Source organism: Ctenopharyngodon idella, chromosome 3, assembly GCF_019924925.1.
Source record: "Ctenopharyngodon idella isolate HZGC_01 chromosome 3, HZGC01, whole genome shotgun sequence".
Taxonomy (NCBI): domain Eukaryota; kingdom Metazoa; phylum Chordata; class Actinopteri; order Cypriniformes; family Xenocyprididae; genus Ctenopharyngodon; species Ctenopharyngodon idella.
This window is the reverse complement of record NC_067222.1, coordinates 57,580,315-57,606,046: the sequence shown is the minus strand read 5'-3', so window position 1 is coordinate 57,606,046 and position 25,732 is coordinate 57,580,315. Positions and strand designations below refer to the sequence as shown.

Sequence of the window (25,732 nt, the reverse complement as noted above, 5' to 3'; positions counted from 1 at the left end):
GTACTGTCGTCAAGTGGGTCTATGAGTTCACGATCCTCTTGGCCTGCTGTTTTTCATGTGCCTAAGTTTTCTTACGATGCTGAATTAAAACTTCAGCAAGCAAGTTCAGCTTACATTCAGAATGGCACTGTACTTATTCCAGACACCAAGTTGAAGTCGTCCATTCTTGATGGTTTAGTACAGGAAATTGTGAAATATAAAGTCTATGTCAGTGACAAGGAGATGGAACAGGTAGCCCAGAGTCTTGTCAAGAGGCATCCATGTTTAACTGAGAAAGGATCAAGCACAGGTTGTGGCGGATGGAAAATTAGTTTAAAATATAAACTATCTAATTACCGCACACACCTGAGAAAATTGGGCTGCCCAGAGGTGACAGTGAACTCTTTAAAACAGAAACCTACAGGAAAGTGCAAAAAGAGCTGAAGTGAATTTTTGCTCAGCATACCCATCAACAGAAACTGAGGAAAGTCTGGAGGCAATGCAGAAAGCTCTTCTCTCAGATGTAAAGAAGCGGGACAACAGACAGGTGTTAAACTCAAGATGGACAAGACTTTAACACATCGAAGACAGGAAGTTGTTCGAGATGCACCAATGGTGTCAAATTTCATGGCAAGGTGGCCTGCGCTGTTTGAAGTCTGTGAGGTAAGGTTGTTCTGGCAAACTGACAATACTCGTTGTACATTATTCGTGAGTTTTATCAACATAATCTGAGTCTGTTTGCTAATTTCAGATTAATGCTGAATTCAAAAGAATTACCACCGTCTGAAAAAAATTAACATACTGTTGCAACATTTGACCAAAATCAACATTTGGTTAAAATCTCATGTTATAAAAGATGAAGTGCTATGCAGGATATTTAAGACAATATTTGCTGATTAGATGGCAATGCAGTTTGCCACATCTCAGACCTCAAATACATAAAATACATTTAAAAAAAACACTTTCTCATTGGATCTATGCAAATCCCATAGGTGACCTATTTTGATGTCAAAAAGGTGAGTTCTCACTGAAAGGTGAGGAGTTTGCATCTATGAATTTTAGAAAAAACGGTCATAAAGAACACACCACCATATGCATAAAACCTGACAAGCAACTTTATTTTATTTAATTAATACAGTATCATTTGTATTTATATCACTAATTACTATTTTGTGCAATCTAAGTAAAGGGAAAATAGTAAAGTGACTGCAGGATTCTTTATGTGTATATGTTTTAAATGTCCACAATCACAGTACAGCAGTTTTTAATTTCTAAACTATTTAACAACAGAAAGTGCATAGTCCATTCCATGACTGAATGACTGTTTTATATTAATACTGTAAAGCTGTTTGCTTTAAAGCAGTCTATTGTATAAAGTGCTATTTAATATACTGAACTGCAGAGTTGGTACAACCATATCCACATCTCTATGATCAGATGCTTTCTTTCTGCTGCCACCGCTGTCAATTTTGTTGTGTGTTTATTTTGTTACTGAGAGGAAAACGTGCAGTACATATCAAATATTCTATCCAAACGCCTCTCTCAGAAGCGCGGATGACGTCGGGATGTTAAGTGAGCTCTCAGATTCAATGTGTTTCCCAAGTATTTGGATTTAAACATGGCCTATTTTGCAAACAAAATGACTTATGTTGATCTCCTTAGTGACTTCTTTATAGCTGAAGCCAAAATGAGTCCATGCTTAAAGGGTTAGTTCACCCACAAATGAAATTTCTGTCATTTATTACTCACCCTCGTGCCGTTTTACACCCGTAAGACCTTCGTTGATCTTCGGAACACAAATTAAGATATTTTTGTTGAAATCTGATGGCTCAGTGAGGCCTGCACAGCCAGCAATGACATTTCCTCTCTCAAGATCCATTAATGTACTAAAAACATATTTAAATCAGTTCATGTGAGTACAGTGGTTCAATATTAATATTATAAAGCGACGAGAATATTTTTGGTGCGCCAAAAAAAACAAAATAACAACTTATTTAGTGATGGCCGATTTCAAAACACTGCTTAATGAAGATTTGGAGCGTTATGAATCAGCGTATCGAATCATGATTCGGATCGCGTGTCAAACTTTGGCGCTCCGAACTGCGGATTCGACACACTGATTCATTATGCTCTGAATCTTCCTGAAGCAGTGTTTTTATTACATTTTAATGCACTTTGCGGAGGAACCACCCTCCTCTTCACATGTTTCTTTGCCTTAATATTGTGCATTAAAAATGTTTAATGCACTGCTAGCAGTGGATTACCTCTAACTCACAACAGCATAGTTAGTTAATACTTTCATTGTACTTACCAATGCGTTTCAATGCTGGCAAGAATTGCTTGATTAAGCTCTTCATCATCTGATGAAAATAGGCACTGTAATCATGGTTTGTGGACTCATAACTCATATTTGAAGCTGAATATGTTGAAGCCTGTGCAAGAGAATGCCCTGGAAAAGTGGATGGTGTAGTTGCCCATGAAGTGCAGGGCACTGCTGAGCATGAGAGGGATGTAGAAGGTAACTCTAAAGATTGTGTAGGAACAGGCTCAGCGAGAGGTGGAGAACACAATTCAGTGGTCCTATGGCAAGGTACTGGAGGTGTTATCTCAGTTACTGACTCATGAGTCTGTACTGCCATCTTTCTTATCCTCACCACAAAAGGAGTCACACTGTCAAACAACCCTCAAGCTCAATACACTCGTACTCAGACAGCACATTATAATGTAAAAGAACTGATCAAGTAGTCATTTAAAAGTCATACCTCTATTTCTTTTATGGCCTGGGGTACAAGGTCTTTGATTTTAACAGTTTGTAAATCAGTTGTCCACTCAGCTCCTGGCCTTCACACACCTTCGGGGCAAATAATTTGCAATTGACATAGTGGAGTTAGTTTTAAATCACGATAACAAAATGAAGAGAATGGTTGTGAAGCTATTACAGAAGGTGCTATTATCCGACTGCACGGCAACAAGAAGATTAAATTCTGGAAACGACTCTGGAAAACAGTTCTCAGCTGGAAGCTTATTCCACTTTATCATACCACTGTATTCAATTCAATTCAATTTCATTTATATAGCACCAATTTCATTTATATAGCACCAATTCATAAAAAAGTTATCTCATTGCACTTTTCATATAGAGCAGGACTTACTATTTGTAATATTATTTACAGAGAATAAATAAATAAATAAGCGCCTATCAGTGTGCAGGTCAGACGCACGCTGCCGTGTCCGTGTGCAAGCGGTCCTGCTCGAGAAAAGTGCATCATTGGACCGTTGGAGTCGTCGTCTTTCAGAGAGAGAAAGAAGCAAATATTTTTCCAAGGTGAGTGTCATAGTTCCAACCGGCACAGAAATAGGCGATTAACATGGAGTTACTTGCCAGGGGGAATTTTCATTGGTATTTTCAAACGTTGTACTGTGTTTTGTGTCATTAATGCTAAGGTTAGAGTAACATTAACCAACTGCGGAGCTTGACAACTGTGTTGGCTGACCTGCAGGTTGATTTTGGTTGATTTAAACAAAGTGAATATCATCCCATTGACGCTTAAAAAGAAAAGAAAAAAAATTAACAATTAAAGTTGAGCCAGTTGCAGCAGTGACATTATAGTAAGTTCTTTTAAAGCTGCAGTCCATCCATAACTTTTGGCGCTCTAGCGGTTAATAATCAGAACTGCATGTGTCTTGTGGAAGAACATTGTAGCCGGAGCTACTTCTCTCTGTTTATGTCTATGGCGAGTCACGCAGGTACTGTGATACTCCGCAGCGGTTCCTACCAGACCGGTCTAAAATAGTCCAAAAATAAACATTTATAAGAGTACCATAATGATTCAGGGTAAGACAAAAACACCATTTGGAAAATGGATTCATGATTTACATTCTCATTTTATAATTTTTGTAAATTTTAAACACAAAAAAAGTTACAGACAGCAGATTTAACCAAAGACACTGAAACGCCTTTGGTCTAAAGCCCAGGGTATACTTCACTTTCCGCGCCCGGACGCGTCACGCAGTCATGTCTGCGCATCTTTCAAAGTATACTCAACCGCGGATGCGCGCGGATGCCTGAGTTCGACACATGCGCAGTACAACTTTTTTCTATACTCTACCAGACATTGGAGGGCAGCACTGAGATGGGACATTTGCTGGGCATGATCGGAGAAGAAACATAGTGCATCCATCATTGCAACATAGTTTGGAAGATACACTAAACAAGAATCTAAAACGATGGAGAAGGATATGCAAGTTTACTCGTCTTGGAAGAAGTTTCTCTTTGTTTCAAGCGTGTTGTTTTTAAATTGCTCTTTCCACAATCTTCTTCGTCGACACTGTGCTCAGTACTGTGCATATTGCTACCTAGTGGACTCTTCTGTCCTGCTTGCACATGCGCTGTTGCATGCGCACCGTCTGCGCAGTCTCGAAAATTACGTCATGTGGATGGTGCACGAACACGGACGGCCGAAGTATACCTGGGGCTTAAGCAACAAAGCTCAAGAGACAGAGAACATGGTTTAACGTTAAGGAGATACGGTTAGGAATATTGGTTCACAAATACTGAAGTGTAAGTAAGGATAACAGGGATCGGCAAGCACTTATTTCCAGGGATTTCAGAACAGCGTAACTACGCTGAACAACGATATTGCGTCATCGGGCAGGCGTGGCCTATTTGATAATCTGCATAGGTCAACGATCATGTGCAGATTGGGAGGAAAGCCGTTTGCTTAAATTGCTTCAGATAATGTTAGTTGTCCGAGATGGTGGGTGTTTTTTCAAATTATATTCATACTGTTACAACTTAAGATAACCTTCAGTTACCTAGCTTCAGTGAAGCATTAACGAGCAGATACACAATATATGCAATAAGCCTTATTGTCTTAGTGTGGAAAAAGTCATTTTTACAGGCTAACTTTGCGTTTAACTATTAAACTAAATATCCCCATTAGCTTCAGACACGTAAAAACATGCTAATTAGCAATGTTAATGCTCACATAAAGCATGTAACATATCGATAGGTTAATAACGTAATATATAACAAACACAATTGCAACACGGTTATCTCATATCACACCACCTTAAAACACATTTTCTGTATTGTTTATTTACTAATTAATTTCAGTTTAAATGCTTGGTTTTATCACTTACCTGAAAATATCAACCGGGCGGGAAATACCGCAACGATGCCGCGTCATCCAGTGGACTTCAATTTGATTGGATCTGGAGCCTTCTCTTGTATTTGTATCGCTGATTAACCATGTGGATGGATGATAACAGGCATCTGAGCCTACCAGTACATTCGAAGTGGATGATTTGATACAAAATGTAGTGAAACAGTAAAACAACTTTCTGTTCAAAGAACCTTATTAAAGGATCACTGTTTCCTCAAACATATGAAGCAGAATTTTAAAGCTATTTTAATGTAGATAATAATAAGAACCATCCTCAATAATTGACCACTCTGGCTCATGGGAATGTCATGTGACACTGAAGACAGGAGTAATGATGCTGAAAATCGAGTTGTGATCAGAATAAATGACATTTTACAATATATTCAAATGGAAAAGTAATTTAAAATAGTAGTCATATTTCACTGTTACTGTTTTCACTGTATTTCTGATAAAATAAATGCAACCTTGGTGAGCATAAGAAAAAAGATTTTTTTTTTTTTTTTTTTTTTTTTTACAAAATCTTCATTTCAGATTTTAGCAAGTAAAGTGTAAACATACACACTTCATTTCATTAGTAGGTTGACAATTACCATTCTCTGCATAAACCCTCTGTCTAACAAACTTTGTTCCAGCCGGTCTAGATCCTCAGTGGATGCAAGAGGAAAGATGCCATCCTCTTCTTCGTTCTGCATTTGGGGGTAAAAAGCGCCTGTTTCCCACTAGAGACTGGACCAGTGAAGTCAGGTGGTTGATCTTCAGGTCCATTTTCTCTAGAGTTTCTAGAATTGTCCTTTCTACAGCTGCAGTACAAAAGAACATTTAATTTGGCGTGTAGTTTTGATTAATAAAATAATGCATTTTACAGTTTTTTTTTTTTTTAAGTTGATAAATAACTTACATGTACATTGATTTGGTACAAGACTCAAGACTGGATTTTCCCGTCTCACGCCAGAAGTACCTGTAAGTAAAAATTTACTGTGAGGTTTTCAATGTTAGACGTATTGTCACGTGTGCCTCTGACTTGTCACGTGTGCCTCTGGATGTTACCAAGAACGTGTCTGGGTTACATTCACTCTAAATAATTTTTGAGTTGCGCTCTTTTCCTGGTTTGCTTAAAAGGCTAGTTCACCCCAAATTCACCCCATTTATTACTCACCCTCATGTCGTTCCACACCTGCAAGACCTTCGTTCATCTTCAGAACACAAATTAAGATATTTTTGATGAAATCTAAGAAATGTCAGTTCCTTCATAGACTGCTTTTGCAACAAACACTTTGACTCTTAAGAAAGTTTATAAAGAGATCAGATTGCTGAAGAGACTCGATTGCTTTATATGATGAACAGATTCAATTTAGGTTTTTACTCGAATGTAAACTTTGATCATTGATCTTACCAGTGCTGATGCCGCTCTCTCTCCTATTGCGGTCTTTGATTCTGAAATTAGCTAGCTGGTGATCAATAAAATGCCGCTCATATCTGTTTCTTTCGTTGACGTGTAATAAATTAAATTTGCATATAGTGCAGAAATTGAAGATCAGATTTATATCTGTTTTGCAGTGACACATTTATGTGGCCAAGTGTAAATAGAATTGTCCGATCTGTAAAAACGCATGAAGTGACCAGATGTAAACAGGCCCTTTATGATCGTTTTGAAGAGTCAAAGTTTCAGTTGCAAAGACAGTCAATGGAGGAACTGACATCTCTCAGATTTTATCAAAAATATCTTAATTTGTGTTCTGAAGATGAACAAAGGTCTTATGGGTGTGGAACAACATGAGGGTGGGTAATTAATGACAAATCTCATTTTGGGGTGAACTAACCCTTTAAAAGACACACTGGAGCTGAAAATGGGGAGTTGGAAAGTAAAAACTTAAAGTAAGCTGAGGCTGATGGTTTTCATGACAGCATAAAACATATTGATATAAATATAAATTAAGATATTTTTGATGAAATCCAAGGGTTTCTGTAGTCAACATGACAATCAATTCTGGGAAGTTAGTATCATTAATTTTGTAAGGCACTATGAATCAAATGAACATTTGTATAGCATGTTTCTTAAGGCAGGAACACACCAAGCTGACGGTCGGCCGTCGGGCAGTTTTTGTTCATCAGCCGACTAAGTTTTCTCAGTGTGTTCTGCACCGTCGGCTGAAGTTGGTCCTCGTCGGCTTTTTTTCGGCCGATTCGACATGTTGAATCGGTGTCGGAGCTCGTCGGTCCGTCAGGCCATCTGATCATTCTGATTGGCCGTTCAGCTACTGCCACCTGCTGGTACAGAAATGCATTTCATCTTGCGCAGGCGCAGAATGACGTGTTACTTGGCCGTCGAGTGTCGAGCGTCGGTTTGGTGTGTCAGGCCAACTTTGGACACAGACACTGCCGACGTGAGCCAACCCCGCAGTCTGCTTTCCTCACCACTAGTACGTCGGCGTTGGCTTGGTGTAGTTTGCCAAATCTTACAAAATGGTTTGAGGGAGTGCTGTATGACTGTGTTTAAGGCTACATAAATATTGAAATACTTCAATTGTTTTAAAAAAGATCCAGTGTTGTGCTAACAAACTCTGTGTTGGTTATATAAAAATGGAAACCTCTCCCAAGTTTCTACTGTCAAGGAGATTAGGAGTTGATGACTGAATTTAAGTTTTAGGGGTGAGCCATCCCTTTATGATTTACACACTAAAAAAATCTTTTGCGTACTCAACACAAGTTGTGAAAATACAGTGCATGTATCTCACCTTCACAAAGGTATTCATAAAATGAGCCTATCTTCTGAAGGTAGTCCTGGGCAGAGGTGGAGAGTGTGCAGCGAGGGGTTCATATTTCACACTTGTTTTCTTTCTTTTTGGTCTCCTTTCTCAAGCTGCAATGAAATGACAACATTGTGTATTTGCTGTTTAAAGTAATATTAAAAAAAAAAAAAAAGCAAAAATAACTAAGCATATTAATTATTGAGAGAATATAACATTATTAATGACAGCATCCAGGTTAATGCCATTCAGGATATTTAACTTCATAGTGAATTTAGCTTTTGTGTACCAAGTATGTGCAAACAGGAAAGGCTCATACAGTAGAAGCAAAACTCTTCTATTTAGAAAAACAGCAAAAAGATGAATCTGATGCCATGAGGGTACAAGAGAACTTTTTGAAACATTAGTAGCTCGGGTTTAGCACCTACATTGATAAGACTGTGTAACCACTGTGCAATTGGACAGATTTATTAAACTAATAAAAGCAGAACCTTTGTGATTATATGACCAAATGGGTGAATGCTGCACATACATTTACACTTGACGTGTGTACATTGTAAAATGCTTTAATGAATGTAGTATGAATGCAGTCCATTTGTTATTTCTCGTTTACTTGATAGGAAAGTTTGATTAGTATATTGCACCTGTGATTCTGTCATAATGCATGCCTGTATTTGTTATGAACTCAGAATTGCATTGAAAAACGCGGCAGCGTGTGCTGTATATCACTTCATATATAAAGTACTCTGGTGGCTCATGCCAACTTACCAACTTTATTGTATTAACAAAAACTAGTTTGGGACTGCTATTTAATAGCCTTACATTATAGGCTTATTTATTCATCAGTATTAGCTAAGTCCCTTTGGCGGCCATCTTTGAAACGCCTCTCGGGCATTCAAGTGCAGCTCCTATCTCTTTGAATGGGGAAACATCAAATTCTCCAAAGCTGTTTGCCAAGCTTTCGATTAAATTTCATATTTGAAATCACCAATGAAATCTGACAACAACTGTCTCATAAATTTTGTTTCTAAACGCTCAAATCATTGCTAAAAACAGTGTTTTTCGGGCTGGATCAAGCTAATGCGCATGCGCAGTCCTAAATGCACGTCTCTTGTGCCTCATTTCGGAGGCACGCGTCTGACTGTTTCTAACAGCCACTGCAGTGACGCGATGACGCGGGACTTATTCCACTATATTGCACATTGCACTTTCTCCCATTCAAAACAATACGAGTGACACGTCTTGTGTTATTCTAATGTCTTTGGTATTAGTCATATTTGTACAATTTATGTGTATGTTAATAAAGTGGGACAGTACTTGTGTGTGTGTGTGTCAGTATTTTTTGTGAAATAAATTTGCTTGTTTTGTAAAAAAAAAAAAGAAAGAAAAAAAAAAATTATATATATATAAACCTCTGAAGCTTCTTTTTGAGGCACTGCTTCAGAGGCTTCTCCTTTTGTGTGCAAATTAAAATGCCCTGACAAAATGGACAAATCTTTTTTGTAGACCCCCCTGGTATTATAACAAACTGACACACAATGGACAGACAGACTGACGGAGACGGATAAAACAGACAAGTAGACAAAGACAGACAGAGAGGAAAGATTGAAAAATAGAGAAATTGAGACTGAGAGATATATAAAAGATATAAATTGAAGAGATGGATAGAAATATAGATTGCAAGAGATAGAGATAGAAAATGATGAAGAGATAGATAGAGGTTGGCTCTTAAAAGTGCCTTTGGGTTTTGAAAATCAGGTGTATCTATAGGTTCGGAAAGGTGAAGTTTGACAGGATCTGCAGGGAGAACAGAAAATGTTAATTATGTAGTGTAGGCTAGATATGTTGATAAAAGATGTAAAATGTGTACACCAATAGTGAGAGATTCCCATTTCCTTAAAAATACTTAATAAATTAATAAAAATTCACATGTGTAACATGCGTCTGGGGTTCCTCATCAACGTCATGTGCAGTAACTTTAGGCCAAGTTAATATTATATCACTATTACTGAGACATTACAGTGACGTAGTGGGTGAATCACGATGATCGAGAGAAGATGACATCTTCTAGATAGCTTATGTTGAAGTTAGACTTTTTAGCAAGCCTATTTTCACCTTTTTTTTTGTTTGTTTTTTTGGTGATAATGAGGAAACCATTGGTTGGCCTTTAATTCGTTGCCCTAACATGAAAACCATGTGAGTCTGATGGCAAAGAAAAGCATCAATTATAACATTTAAGCAAAATGTGATCATTACTTTCAAGTCTCGTGACTTACCTGGACAGCGGTTTGAGCACAATGAGAGAGAATCCGCGGCCTGAAGAAATCACCCAATCGCAGAGCGGACTGGCTCCGTCTCCATAACAGTCACGTCCTCGTCTAATGCCCAAACAAAGGTTTCTTTTTTGTTGTATTGGTATTATTTCTTTGTTTATTTGTGTTTGTTTAGATTTTCATTGTATTACTGTCACCAACCTTACTTTCTCTAACAACTGTATGGATTACTGCCATGCGGTAAGTGGTTGCGGCCATTTAGCAAACCTTGTCAAAAAATCCTAAAGGATTCCAATAAGAAGATTGTACAGGATTCTAAATAGAATTTCTATCATATTTTGGAACCATTAAAAGATTCCTACAAGAATTGTCTGTAAATTGTAAATATCCTGAAGGACCAGTGATTTTTGGTCCATACATGAACACTAAACTATCTTAGACCCCTTTAAAGTGAACTGAATCAAGACCATCTCGGGAGGTCTAGGTATGGTTGTCTTTCATCTTATGGTAGGGTTCGCTAAACATGCAATCTGAACACTAACCGCTCTGGGCTCACTCACTCACTCACTCACATTTTTCCGTTTGCATATGTTCATTAATTTGGTCGTAACATGCCTCCATACAAATCGCACTATTCAACATGGCTGCTGCAGGAAGAGGGATGATATGGACAAATGAGGAAACTACAGCACTACGCCAAATTTGGAAGTTAGACTATATAAAGCAACAACTGTCAACCACCCACAGAAATACAAAAGTCCTTCTTCAGTTTTCCACAAAATGAAAGACAGAGGACATAACTCACGGTCTGTGGTTGGATGGGAGGAGTGAGGACTCAAAGGTGCAGAAGAAACAGTGTTCTGGAGCATTGTTTGAAATGAGGCTGTCACGTGACCTGTGGAAATGAAGCTTCGTTACCTCACTGACACATCGCACCGGACTCAAACGAACTAATATTTTCTAAAGCTGGTGACGTGATTAGTAAAAAAGGAGCTGCTTAAGGTCCAGCACAGTGAAAAAATAATATTCTTGAATAAAAATGAGAAATTGCATTTATATTTGTGCATATTGTGTTTTTTTAACAATGTGCTTAGATGAGAATATGGAGAGACTTTTTACTGCATAATGTTCTATTATGTAAAAGTTTTTGTTATGTTAGTGTTTTTTGGAGATTAGCCTACTGTTGGTGAAGTGTAGAGCTTGTGCTTGGGTTGAGGACCTGCTAACAAGAATTGCCTTTTTTTTTTTTTTTCTAAATGTATATTGAAGTAACCACTATGATAGTACTTTGGATCAAACCAGTATCATTTCTAGACTGCCAACACCGATTATCACATGTGTACATAGTTATGTTTAGTTTGATGCTATGTAAAGTACAAAAGAAAAGCATTAATAATCATAGGATAATTATATTTATATAATTCATCTATTTAAATAGAATTCATTACAAACAGATTTCCAGGCATTTTTTCCCCCATAACTGTTGTATTTTGCTTTAAAAGAACCGTCTCTCGTTTAGTAAAGTTTTGTAAAGTTTTTTTTTTTTTTTTTTTTTTTGGATTGCAGTCTTTTTCTGCTGCCATTGTTTTCCTTGGATTTGCTTGTCAGTTTCATGAAATTTTAAGCTTTTCTTGGTTCATTCCATGTTTTCTAGGCACCCTCTCTCATGTTAATTCAGATTAGCACAGATGGTTTTAAATTAATCTGGTTTATTTTAATTCAAGACTCCATAGTCCAGGTTTTAGCAATCTGTACTTAATCTGTGTTTCAGAAAGCCATTTTTTAAGCCACGATTAACTATTCTGGATTAAGACCTATCCTGGCTTAATTTAAACCCTGTCCAGGAAACCGCCCCTAAAAGTATAAGATTATTGTCTCGCCATTTATCTTAACAAATTGTAATCTATTATAATAAAAATAGAAAAATATACATTTAAGGCTAGCCATCAGTTCAGCCTACATGTTTTGACAAAGGTTTTTGCATGTTTTAATAAAATGTTGTTCAATAATATTAGTCATAGTTAGCATATTTCAAATACGTGCGTATAAAATTGTCAATTTGCTCCTCAGACTCCTCGGCAAACTTCGACAGTTGGTTGGACCGGCTCAATGGGTTCTTTTTGAGTCAGACTTGCTACTTTTGCGTCTTGTGTCATCAACCCAGAACTAAAGTTCAGTTCAGTTCAGTTCGATCCGTGGACCAGCTCCACCAGTTACTTCCTGAGAACCGGCTCAAAAGAACGATTCGTTCAAGAACCTAACATCACTATACATCACTATACACTAGACAGAAGTGACAGAACCCTGACAATAACCGAACCACCTTGGAGTGCCGAGTTAAATTTCAAAAGTTACACCAGAAGCAATGTTCCCTCTATTTTTTTCCTCTATCTTCTTATCTACTACTATGTGTATGTATATTTACAAATGTTTTTAATATTTATTACTAGGCGTCAAGCTTGTGAGGGTTCTGAGGACCCGGGCTATATGAACTCGGGTGTTGTGGGTAGGTTTTAGGGTCAAGGGGTGAATTGGGTTGGTTTAGTTGTTGTGCGGGTCGCAGATAAAGGGGTATTGCCCAGGTAACAGTGATGGGTCTTAGGAATGAGGTGTGTGGGTTATAGAAATTGTGACCGCACCACTCACTCCAGGAGACTTAGGCCTCATTGAAGCCTCTTTTATCCACATGGCTTCTGCTCTAAGACGGTCTTAGAGAGCCCAGGAAGGATTGGACTGCAAACCTGTAACTTTGAGTGACTGTAGTTCGTGCACCAAAAAATGCTGCACCACATATCTCCTTTTCTCTATCTTGTGTTTGATGTTATGTGCGTGCTGGTATATGCGTACTCCTAGTTCGTTCTTTGTTTGTCCAACGTATTGCTTGTGGGATTTGGTGCAGTACAATAGGTAAACACAGTTACAGGTTTCATGTGACAGGGACCTGGGTAGTTCAAACACTTTCTCAGAAAACCTACTGACGACTAACTGAGCAGGAGTGTAGTATTTATATTGACCACTTCGACCTTTAGGAGGTGCCTTATAAATTTTACTTTGTGATAATTTATCCAATAAATTAGTGTTCCTCCTGTAGGCCGCTGTTTGTTTCAGTTCTGTCAGATAATTGGTGGGCTCAATGAATATTTGTAAATTGGCTGTTTGCTCTGGAGCGAAAAGTGTGCTACCAGAGGTATGATCTAGTCTCTCTGAGACACGTTTGCTTCCAGAATGACCCGTGGTTTGTCAAATGTTTTGAGTATCCTCCCTTTGTTTTAGGGCCGAAAAGAGAATTTTAACAGCTGAATAAAAAGAGAATTGTTGTGTGCAAATTCTCTTAAACCTGAGTAATTGTGATTTTATGATCCCCTTGAATGTGTGTTTGGGGTAAAAGCTCTCTTTCTGTAGTAATGAATGTGAAATACACTTTAAAATCAAGGAAGCCAGTTTTCAAAAATTCAGGGCCCTTGTACGAAACCACGTCCAAAAAATGGACCTCTGGGGTCAAACGTTTATTTAATTTTGATGGACTTCTGGTGATTGTTCAAATGGTCGGTGAATGTGACAAAATCTTCCCTGGAGTGCGTCCAGACGCCCCAAATATCGTCGAGGATCCTGTAGTGCGCATATGCTGAGGTCAAAGCTGTTTCTTCTCAGTCTGCCTTAAATATATATTTACATAAGAGGGGGCAATTTTTTGCCCATTGCTGTACCTTTGATTTGTAAATAAAATTTAGAGTCAAATTCAAAGTCATTCCTTATTAGATTAATCTCCAATAATTTAAGTAAATATGTATCTGGTCTTCTGGGGTCTGGGTGTTTTTTCATAAACTTATCAACAGCTTTAGGCCCACCTCAGTCTCTATATTTGTGTATAAGCTATCTATATCTATGGTGAAGAGGTATGCATTATTGGGTATTTTTATTCTGATATAAAATCATATGTATCTTTTAAATAGCTAGGGTGGCGTATAGGGTTCAGGAAATATTCTAGATATTCGGCCGTGTGATATGTTTCACGGTTACAATCTGAAACTATGAGTCTTCCTGAGGGAATTTCTAAAGTAAAGCTCTACTTTTCTGGCTCTTTATGAAATATAGTTAATAAATAAAATCTTCTAGGCCTAGGGAGGCTATCTCCTAATAAATATTATTTTTGAGCCCCATTAATTATAGTTAGTGGGTATATAGGTTCCTCTAGAGTGCAGTAGTGTTCTTCTACCACCAGCTGTCTATTTCCTTCCCAAATGTGCTGTTCTTCATGCATAATGACAGTGGCGTTCCCTTTGTCAGCAGGCTTTATAATGATGTCCCTGTTTCTTTTGAGTTCTAAAAGTGCTTTTTTCTCTCTCTCTCTGTTTTTCTGAGGCCCCAGTGCAAATGTGAGTCTGCATAATTATCTGCCCTAACTAATTGTGTGATTTGTTTAGGGAGATAAGCCAGAGCTGGGGTCCAATCAGATCCATTTGTGAAGGGGACTTTTTGTTTTTTGTTCTTTTTACCCTCAAAATAAGTTTCCAGCTTGATGTGACAGTGATAGTCCTGTAAATCTTTGAGCAACTGATTTTTCTGAGTTTTGATCCCTTTTGGAGTCGATAGGCCCCAGAGTAGCACCGTACGCTGTTCGTGTGATAGCTGGAACTTTTTGTAGAGATTTACAATAAGTTTGCTCTGCTCTTTAACAGAAGTTAATAGTTTAAATACATTCTCCAGTGGTGAAGCATTGCTTTAGCTGTAGGCCGTCTCCACTACATCACTCTCGACCAGGAAACGTTCTGCTGGGAGTGGAGGAATATGACTTGTGTTTTTTATTATGTGACTGTTCAAATGGTCGATCATCACTTGCTCATATAGTGGGATTGTTTGAGCAAAGTTTATCAAATGGAAGAACACCTCCATATTGGGCAGTCTCCTATCAGCGAACCCTTTGTAGCTCAGTTATGGCCGCTATTCTGAATCTGTTGGCGGTTGTTAAAGCCAAAGGACATGACTATTTTTTCTGGCTCTAACACAATTGTTGCTTTTTCTCTCAAATCAGCTGCATGTTGTAGTTTAGCTCCTGGGAAGCTGTCAATTTGTAGCTTTGGACAATTGTCCACTGGCAACCTGGCCACATTGGAGTCCCCAGTTATGATAAATGTCTTTTTCAGGGTCAGGTTCCAGTCTGCTAATTTGTTTTCATGTCTGGTCGGGACTGCCAGTGTCATTTTCTGCTGTATACTGCTCATTACGGGGTTGTTCTTCCCCAATGTTCGTTTGGTCGGGCGATGCTATCACTGGAGAGCTTTCTAAGGTTTCTAAATGTTTCATTTTTCTGGCATGCTTCCCCCCTGTAGGAATTGTCACAGAGGGATTTTCTCAGATTTTTTCCTGAAAGCACAAAGCTACATTTTCCATAGTGTGTGAGCTTGAAGGATATTTTTCCGGTAGGGCCTGTATGGGTCCTGTGACCTCTTGTTCGGTGCTAGGAATACACTGTTTAACCTGTTTGGGCCTCGACGCACACTGTACGCCCTCATGGGTTTCTTCCTCTGGAGGAGGTGAATTTTGAGGAAGTTCGTTCTCATCAAGAAATTTATAGAGTGGTGAAAGTCCTTGAAACTGGATCTTCAGAGAGGAGACGAGTGATCTGACCCTCTAAAAACTGCTTGTGTAAGAGGTCTGTTATTTTGAGGTGAATTTTCCTCAGTGTTCTTTTCCTTCTCAAAGAAATCGAATTGCTCTGTTGTCCCTGTGTTTGTGGAGAGTGGGCCTCCTCACATTGAGGTCGTGGTGCTTGATCTGCCGAGGTTTCTTCAGGGAGAGCAATTTGCACCCTACAAGGTCGAGTTGTACTTTGTATTTTTGGGGAGGAAGACGGTGCCTGTATGGGTCGGAGTATTTCTTTTGGGTCTAACGAATTATCTTGTTCCTCGTCATCAAAAGACCAACCCCTCGGTGCTGTGGCTGATTAACCGTGTCACCCCGTGTTAAGAGCGTGGGTGAGGTCTGTACTTCGATGTGCTGTATGTTCTTTTTGGTACGTACAGAAATTTTAGGAGGAATGAGAGAGGTGGGACCCCGGGATTGTGTTGGGGAAGAGACCGCTGCTTGTGCTTATGTTTGACAGTGTATAAAAAAATTAACATAAAACAAGCTTACATACCTGAAGTCTTGTGCAGTAACCACCCACTGCAGATATTGGCCAGTTTTGGGAATGAATCAATAAGTTTTTAATAAACTAATATATATGTATAAAAAATATGGGGGGTGGATATTTTTAATCATACCTGTGAATGGGTGACATTTTCAGGTATGCTTAAAGAACGTCTTCCAAGTCCAGTCATTGTTAGACAGAGTTCTGCCTCTCCTTTTGGTGTTACATCACAAAGTTTGTCGAGCAAGTAAAATGCATCAAAACATTTTTTTCATGACGCTTGTATGGAGCAAAGCGCCTTTCCCCCCTAAGCTCCTTTCTAAAAAAAAAACAAACAAAGAAATTACCTAAAACATTTTCTTGTTATTCTATGGGCAATTTACTAGGTTTATTGTGAAAGTCTCAATGCCACTAAACACTGCTTAGACAGACGGCAACCAAGGGTAATATCATCAAGTGCTTGTTTGCATCGGTCTGCACTTGTCTTTTGTCAGCTGAATGTGATCAATGTCTGGTTCTGGAATATCTGAGAAGTGGCGTAATCTAATATGGTGATTGTCTGCATTGGTCAGCGGCTGTCTGTGCGGAGTGAATTGGCCTTTTAACAGCAGTTTCACTGATTCTCATTTCTTGTTGCACTGACTGTCAGTTGGACTGTGGCCTTCTCTCTTGTTGGGTCCTGTCTCTCTGCTGTCCCTCTGGTGCTGTAGTATCCTGACTAACTAGCCTTGTGCTGGTCAGCATTGACACCAGGCTTTGTGCTGTTGAAATTATTGCCTTGACCAAATACCCACACTTGTGGCAACTTGAGAGCTCGCGCACGTGACAGGAAGTGTGCAAGACTGTCCCCATGTCTTAAAAATGCCCAAATGCAGTGCCCTGAGCATATTCAAGGCTAAGCGTATCCCATCATGCATTATGTTCGGGAACTCACATGCCCTGAAATCGCGAGATGTCAAAGAAAACAAATGTGTGATATACTGATTTCATGTATTTTATACTGTTTAAATATATTCACAAAATGTACAGCACAAAAGCTGTTGTTGTTCCATATTATCAACCATTTGCACAGTTTGTCATTTTAAAAACATCCACAGCAAGGTACGCCATGTTTCTTGAGTGATTTTCTCTGTTTTACTAATATGAGCAATGAATGCTTTTATAATAGCACCCCTCCCACCAGCATCTGTCCATAAATATTTGTTTTTACATTTGTGGCCTTTTTTGTATCTACCCATCTTGGTTAGAATGTGTGAAACAACAGCTAAGTCTTCTAACATTTCAATTTATATGTGCTTTGTTTGCATCATTATGACATACTGCCTCCTACAGGAGTGGAGAACAATGTAATTCCTATTTGGGAAAGAATATATTATATATCAAATATTTGGATTTTCTGTTAGAATCCAATGACAACACACAGAATTTGGAGTTGAGATAAAACACGATTCATTTTCATTGAATTTTAATAAAATTTAATTAAATAGCATGTATCCTAAAATAAATGACACAGTAATACCTTCCTGTTTGTTGCTGCCGGGTTGTTTGAGTTAGAGCTCTGTCTGTCAGAAGCAGAAGACCCAGAGGCGAAAAGTGCAAGTTAACGGAGTTTTTCCACAGTCCAGTCTAAGCAACGAAGGCAGTCTGCCAAGCGCCGTCACAAAAGGCCACTTGCAGCTGGTGTAGATAACGTAAAACAGGAAACAGTCACAAAAGGTTCACAGTGAACAGTATGAAACCCACCACAAGTGGGTGAATAACTGGCCACAGACTGTAGTGAAAATGTATTGCTTGTACAAGCTTTTATTCACATTCATAAATACCAAATTTTGTATAAAAACAATTAAATGTTTAAAACACTAGTACACATCATTCAGCAAGGAAAAAGAACAAAAACAAAACAAATTTATGACGAACCGCAGGGCTCCAACAGGGCACAACCATATGTGTGTAGAAAAACAGAGCCACTACTCGCAGTGCACACTCCAAATACAGCACAAAATCCACGGCACTCAAAAGGAATAAATCAATCACCAGGAACCACAGAAGAATGCCGACCACCTCACCAGTGCCAGTCACACCCTTGGAGGAGATCCTGCAGCTGCCATGGAAATGATGAAAAACTAAAAGGAAGTATACAATAATATGAATACACAACATCCAAAAGGAAAATTAGGGTAACTCACCAAAAAAAAAAAAAAAAAAAAAAACACATAGTAACAATAGTCGTGCTAGTCCTGCAAAATAAAAACCTTTTATTAATAACTGAAATACACATTTGCATAAATCAAATTATTTAATCTAATCAAATACCTTTAAATGAACTGGATTTAAGAAAAGGGAAGAATAAATCAACCAGACGGTTCTTCTTTAAAAGAAACCTACAAAACAAACTTTCATGAAAACAACCACCTTCAAACATATAAATAAATAAAAACTAAATAATACTTGTTGTTACCTAATTCGTTCTCAACTCATTCAACACTCTGAAGACTGCATCACCAGGCCAATCACCATCAACACACAAGGGCTTCTGAAATGCAACAAGATAAAATGACTTTCTGCCCACCCAAATTAACCTACTATTATCTTTACATAAACCCATTACCTCTATAAAACAAATATATACGACTGCCTTATGCCCCGCACATAAAGGTGACCTAGAGACACAAACAATTGTAAGCATGAGCAGCATGAAGCAATGTGTCTCATTGCTCAAAACAGGAACAGCCCTCAATTAAAACATTAAAATAACTATTAAGACCAAATTACCTGATGCAAGCTCACGCTTATTTCCTCAGTCAATGAATGAATGAAACGAGGGCGAGCTACGTTTCTGTACGTCTCTTTATAAACAGACCATAAGTTACTTGAGGCTAGCTTGTTTCCAGAGTCAATGAATGAATGAAACGAGGACGTGCTATACTTCCGTGCGTCTTTTTATAGCACGCCAACGACGTAATGACGCAATTCTTATAATTGCCCCAAAGACTTATGGGAGTTGTAGTGCCAAACCCATACGTCACCTGGATAATCCTACAAGCAGTTTCCTGAGAATGAATCTTTATGAGTAACAGACCATGTCAGAGTGAGTGCTTGTGTTAACATGTCAGACCATCATTCTTTTCGTTCTCACGTCTCGTCCTGAAAACAGTTGCTGGTATTGTAGAAGTGAGAGAAAATCCACAGCTGCTGTACAACAGTTCAGAGGAAACAGAATGATCTGAGGTGAGTGTTTATCTTTCTTTAGTTGTTTTTATGTTTGTGTGTGGTCTTATGATGTGTCATTGGTCACTTCTGAGACTTTAATGCTGAGCTGAAGTAATTCTGATTTTATTTAAACCTCTTTATATTCAAACAGATGATCAACTGTCTTTGTGAGTGATTCACAGTCTGCACATTCTGATATTGTGACATGGTGTGAAATCACAGTTTTTTATCTGTTTTACTGTGTTTATTAATGATCCACAGTTTATCCACATAGATGCTGTTGTGATCATTGTGATTTAATACTAAGTGATGTTTTTTGAAAATGTAAAAATGCAGAAAGTTTTCTGTGGGTTTTTTAGGTTAGTTTTCTAGGTTTAGGGGTAGGGTTAGGGGAGGGAATATACAGTTTGTACAATATAAAAATCAGGCAGCTGCTCAAATAACTGCTGCTCACTATGACAAAGTGTCTGTCAGTTTCATCTGTCAATCATCTAAGCAAGTGATGAGCAGTGTTGACTGACAACTGTATTCAACTCAATATTGTCACGGGTGGTTGTGGCAATGATAAGATGAGTAGGATCGATGCGCAGGCAGTTACGATTTTATTACAGCTTTTTTTCAATTGCTAACATACATTTGTTCAATCTGTAGTCACATTTTCAAAACTCTAAACACAGTTAGCTCAACATCCGTCTGTTGTGACCACACCATTAACACAATTCATGTTGTTTTAACACAATATGCAGTCAATTCACCCTCTGCCTGGAGTTTGATTGATTTTTGTCTTTGTTTTTTTTCCAATTGCTTTGGCAAAATTTTCACAAGCAATTGGTAAATTTTCAAAATTCTTAGATGATAACCATTATGTTCAAAGTGTGTGTGTGTCTGTGTGTTTGTGTGTGTGTACAGGTTTATATTACATTGTGGGGACCAAATGGTTCCCAAATGGTACGGGGCAGGCAAATTAATGGGTGAACGAAACACAGGTTTTAATTTGGATACATGAAACACCGGATGAATTCTCCTGTATACCGGAGGAATTTTGAGGCGGACTGCCACAGGACTGATCTTAGTGACAGTGAATGGGCCAATAAATTTGGGAGCAAGCTTATTACAAACGGTGCGGAGAGGAATGTTCTGAGTAGAAGCCACACTTTTTGACCAATGACGTATTCGGGAGGCTCAGACCGGTGGCGATCGGCCTGAGCCTTAGTGCGCTCTCGCACCCGGAGGAGAGCCAATCTGGCCTTCCTCCAGGTGTGATGACACCTTTGGACAAAAGCGTGAGCGGAGGGGACCGCGACCTCGGATTCCAGGTTCTTAAAAATAGGTGGCTGGTAACCTAGGCTACCTTCAAATGGAGAGAGGCCAGTGGACAATACTGGTAACAAGTTATGTGCATACTCAATCCATGAGAGCTGTTAGCACCAGGAGGACGGATTCTGAGAGACCAAACATTGCAACACCCATTCCAAGTCTTGGTTGGCCCTCTCAGTTTGACCGTTGCTCTGGGGATGAAACCCAGAAGAAAGGCTCACATTCGCCCCAAGCAACCGACAAAATTCTTTCCAGAATTTGGAAACAAATTGGCAGTGGTGGAAAGAGTACTGAAAATTTGTACTTAAGTACAAGTACTGTTACATTGCTGAAGTAATACTCAATTACAAGTAAGAGTACTGGTGTCAAAACAGTACTCTAGTAAAAGTACAAATTACTCTTCTCAAAAACTACTCAACGTACTAAAATTACTAATTACTTTTTAGCCAGCGATATTTAATAAATTATCAAAAAATATTCAATCAAATCATAGATCTAAGTAGAAAATAGCTACTTTAAACAAAGCACTTTCACCTTATTGACAAAGTGCATGAATTAGGAGTCACGATACTGGAATTTCTAACTTCAATAAAATACCTTGAAAATGATCAATATTCAGTATCATTTTAACCCTTTCGCACGTAAGTTTAAAATATTCTGTCTGACCCCCCAGCGTGAGTTTTTTAAGGCAACCGTTATTTAGAACGTATCACTTTATTGTTTCCATGGTGACGCGTCATTGCTTGTCACATAACACACCACAGCGCTGTATGACTGATGATCTGCTTTTATTAAATTTTTCCTTTTTTATTCAAAATATTCACAAATTTGTTAACTATAGCATGAAATATCTGATATTCCGATTGCCAAATACAGGTGCTGGTCATATAATTAGAATATCGTGAAAAAGTTCATTTTTTTATTGTAAATTATTTTAAAAAATGAAACTTTCATATATTCTAGATTCCCTACATGTAAAGTAAAACATTTCAAAAGTTTTTTTTTTTAATTTGTTGATTAGAGCGTACAGCTAATGAAAGTCCAAAATCCAGTATCTCAAAATATTAGAATATTTACATTTGAGTTTCATTAAATGACCATCCCTACAGTATAAATTCCGGGTATCTTTTGTTCTTTGAAACCACACTAATGGGGAAGACTGCTGACTTGGCAATGGTCCAGGAGACAATCATTGACACCCTCCACAAAGAGAGTAAGTCACAGAAGGTCATTACTGAATGGGGTGGCTGTTTACAGAGTGATGTATCAAAGCATATTAAATGCAAAGTTGACTGGAAGGAAGAAATTGGGTAGGCAAAGGTGCACAAGCAACAGGGATGACCGCAAGCTTGAGAATACTGTCAAGTAAAGCCGATTCAAACACTTGGGAGAGCTTCACAATGAGTAGAATGAAGCCGGAGTCAGCGCATCAAGAGTCACCACACTCAGACATCTTCAGGAAAAGGACTACCAAGCCACTTCTGAACCAGAGACAACGTCAGAAGCATCTTACCTAGGCTAAGGAGAAAAAGAACTGGACAGTGAACAGTGGTCGAAAGTCCTCTTTTCAGATAAAAGTAAATTTTGCATTTCATGTTGAAATCATGGTCCCAGAGTCTGAAGGAAGACTGGAGAGGCACAGAATCCAAGCTGCTTGAAGTCTAGTGTGAAGTTTCTGAAGTCAATAATGATTTGGGGGGGCCGTGATGTCTGCTGGTGTTGGTCCATTGTGTTTTATCAAGTGCAAAGTCAATGCAGCCATCTTCCAGGAGATTTTGGAGCACTTTATGCTTTACACTTTATCTGCTGACAAGCTTTATGGAGATGCTGATTTCCTTTTCCAGCAGGACTTTAGCACCTGCCCACAGTGCAAAAACCACTTCTAAGTGGTTTGCTGACCATGATATTACTGTGCTTTATTGGCCAGCCAATATGCCTGACCTGAATCTATGGGATATTTTCAAGAGAAAGATGAGAAACAGTCGATCCAACAATATACAGATGATCTGAAGGCTCAATAGTGCCTCAGCAGTGCCACAGGCTGATCACTTCCATGCCACACTTCACTGATGCTGTAATTTGTGCTAGGAGCAAGTCATTTGCTGTAATATGTCCTGCCGATCAAGTATTGAGTGCACAAAAGAACATACTTTAAAGAACTTGAACTTTTCTGTTTTGCAAATCCATTTTTTGATTGATCTTAGGAAATATTCTAATATTTTGAAATACTGGATTTTGGACTTTCATGAGCTGTACGCTCTAATCATCAAAATTAAAAAAAAAACTTATGAAATGTTTTATTTTACATGTAGGGAATCTAGAATATATGAAAGTTTCATTTTTAAAAATAATTTATAATAAAAAAATTAACTTTTTGATGATATTCTAATTATATGACCAGCACCTGTATGAGCAAGTGGATGTGTTTTGCTGTTTAAACACCTTTATAACAGTTGCGTTCATTGAACTACATGTGCGATGGGCGCCGCCATTTTAGTTTGCGCCGCATAGAGAATCGGATATGCTGGATTTACAACATGTGAATTCATCCACTTCTCCTGAAATACATGAAAGTAAGTGAGTCGGTGAACTGGGGAAGAATAGCGTAAGCTTTAAAGTTACTTACATAATCTGTATCTGATATGAATAAAACGTGTCGTCTAATTATAATGAAAAGGGTTGTTATTTCCACATCTATAGACATCATTGTGTATTTTACAAACTCTAAATGTCTGAAACCTAAAATAAACATTATTTGGTTGAAAACACTGCATATATGTGATATATGAAAAGCGCTGCGCGCGTCCGTCTCTGGTGTAGCGCCAGCCAAAGCGCGCACGCACATTTGAATTTGGCAGTTGATCACATGATGCGCTGAACGTTCTAATCACACCGGTGTGATCGTAAGCGTCAAAGGGTTAAATACCATGGGGAAAACCACCACATACTATATAGCATAGATATTTTATAAAAAAAATTTGTCCATCCATTTTGTCAAGGCAATCATTATTTTCAAGCTTCAAAAAGCACAGGACTCGTAACAGTTATCAATTTAAATGGAGCGGTTTAATTCAAGTCTTCTGAAAAGACACGTCCTTCGTTCATCCTCAGAACACAAATTAAGATATTTTTTATGAAATCTGAGCGCTTTTTGACCCTCCATAGACAGCAACATTATTACCACATTCAAGGTCCAGAAAGGTAGTAAAAACATTGTTAAAACAGTCCACATGACTACAGTGGTCCAACCTTAATGTTATGAAGCAACAAGAAAACTTTTTGTGTACAAAAAAATTAAATAAATAACAACTTTATTCAACAATTTCTTCTCTTCCATGTCAGTCTCTGATGCTGTTCACTTAGTAAACACAGTGCAGCGCTTCCAGGTTCTACGTCAGAACGTCGGCTCATTATTGGCCAGATTCTGGGTCAGCATCACACGCATGTGTCGTGATGCTCACATGAACAGCATCAGAGAGTGACACGGAGAAAGGAAATTATTGAATAAAGTTGTTATTTTTGTTTTTTGTACAAAAATTATTCTTGTCACTTCATAACATTAAGGTTGAACCACTGCAGTCACATGGGCTATTTTACCAATGTCTTTACTATTTCTCGGGGCCTGCAAAAGTTGGAACTACGTTGCAGTCTGGGGACAGAAAGTTCTTGGATTTCATCAAAAATATCTTAATTTGTGTTCTGAAGATGAACAAAGGTCTTACGGGTGTGGAACAACATGAGGATGAGTGATTAATGACAGAAATTTCATTTTTGAGTGAACTAACCCTTTAAGAGCCATATAGTATGTTGTTTATTTAGATAAAAAGAACATCAGAATGGTTTGACCTGTAATGTCTGTACAATATAGTGATGCCATTTAGACAGACTAGGTTATTTGTATGTACAAATCATTCAAATGCCCCATTCTGAAACATATATTTACATTGTAAAGAAATTAAAGATCCAGCTTTGATTGTTGAAAGACTTTCTGGTGCATTTCAATAAGATTTCCTGTAGCATTTTCATTGGTCAGGCATGGAGGTCTATTCTGATTAATAACTTTTGACAACGTTTAATTTATGAGCACGGAGACATTCACGATTGCACACTACACAGTCTGACAGCGTGCACGAGAAGAAGCAGTTCACTTGCATATTTGAGAGCTTGTGTCGTTTTCTGCATGTTACAATAATGCGCTCTCGACATTTGTAATTAATATACGCCATAGAAACCTGCGGGTATGATTAAAATTATGCGCAATACCTGCAATCTCGCACTAACATTCAGGCTCTGTAACTGAAATGTGTGAGTGACAGGAGGAGGCGGGTGTGTGTCAAACTCACTGTAGGGGAGATGAGAGAAAGAACGCGCCGCTGGTAAAATATCAGGGTTTTCATTGGTCCGTTTATAATTGGATTTCTTTATTGCCTACTGATATGCCGGTCAAAGGTTTGAATATTCAAATTGTTGCCATACTCAGTAACGGAATGTGATTTTACAAGTAGCGAAGTAGATTACTTAGCATAATTTGTACTTAAGTACAACTACAGATTTAAAAATGTACTCAAAAAAGTACAAAACCCCGAAAAAGCTACTTAATTACAGTAACGTGAATAGTTGTAATTCGTTACTTCCACCTCTGCAAATTGGGGTCTCCTGTCAGAGACCACGTCCATCGGGAGGCCATGAATGCGAAAAACATGGTCAATGACAGTAACCGCTGTATCCCTGGCAAAAGGAAGTTTGGGCAGGGGAATGAAATGAGCCGCCTTCGAGATCCGGTCCACCACGGTTAAAACTACTGTGTTGCCCTGGGAGGGTGGGAGGGCTGTGACGAAATCTACCGCAATATGGGACCAGGGTCTCGAAGGAACAGACAGCAGCTGAAGGAGGCCTGCCAGGGGTCGATTG

General features: G+C 38.4%; 1 protein-coding gene and 1 long non-coding RNA gene across 2 annotated transcripts in view; both read right to left on the bottom strand.

Moving 5' to 3' along the window:
- Window positions 1–25,732, bottom strand: part of LOC127508903 (uncharacterized) — a 201,129-nt gene that overhangs the window by 63,719 nt on the left and 111,678 nt on the right. The gene's annotated exons all lie outside the window — the stretch shown is intronic.
- On the bottom strand, window positions 18,067–20,044 carry LOC127508944 (uncharacterized). The gene is made up of 5 exons (XR_007929019.1): window positions 19,067–20,044; window positions 18,903–18,954; window positions 18,753–18,827; window positions 18,608–18,675; window positions 18,067–18,417 (listed from the first exon to the last, which is right to left on the bottom strand). It is a non-coding gene; the product is annotated as an uncharacterized LOC127508944 (long non-coding RNA).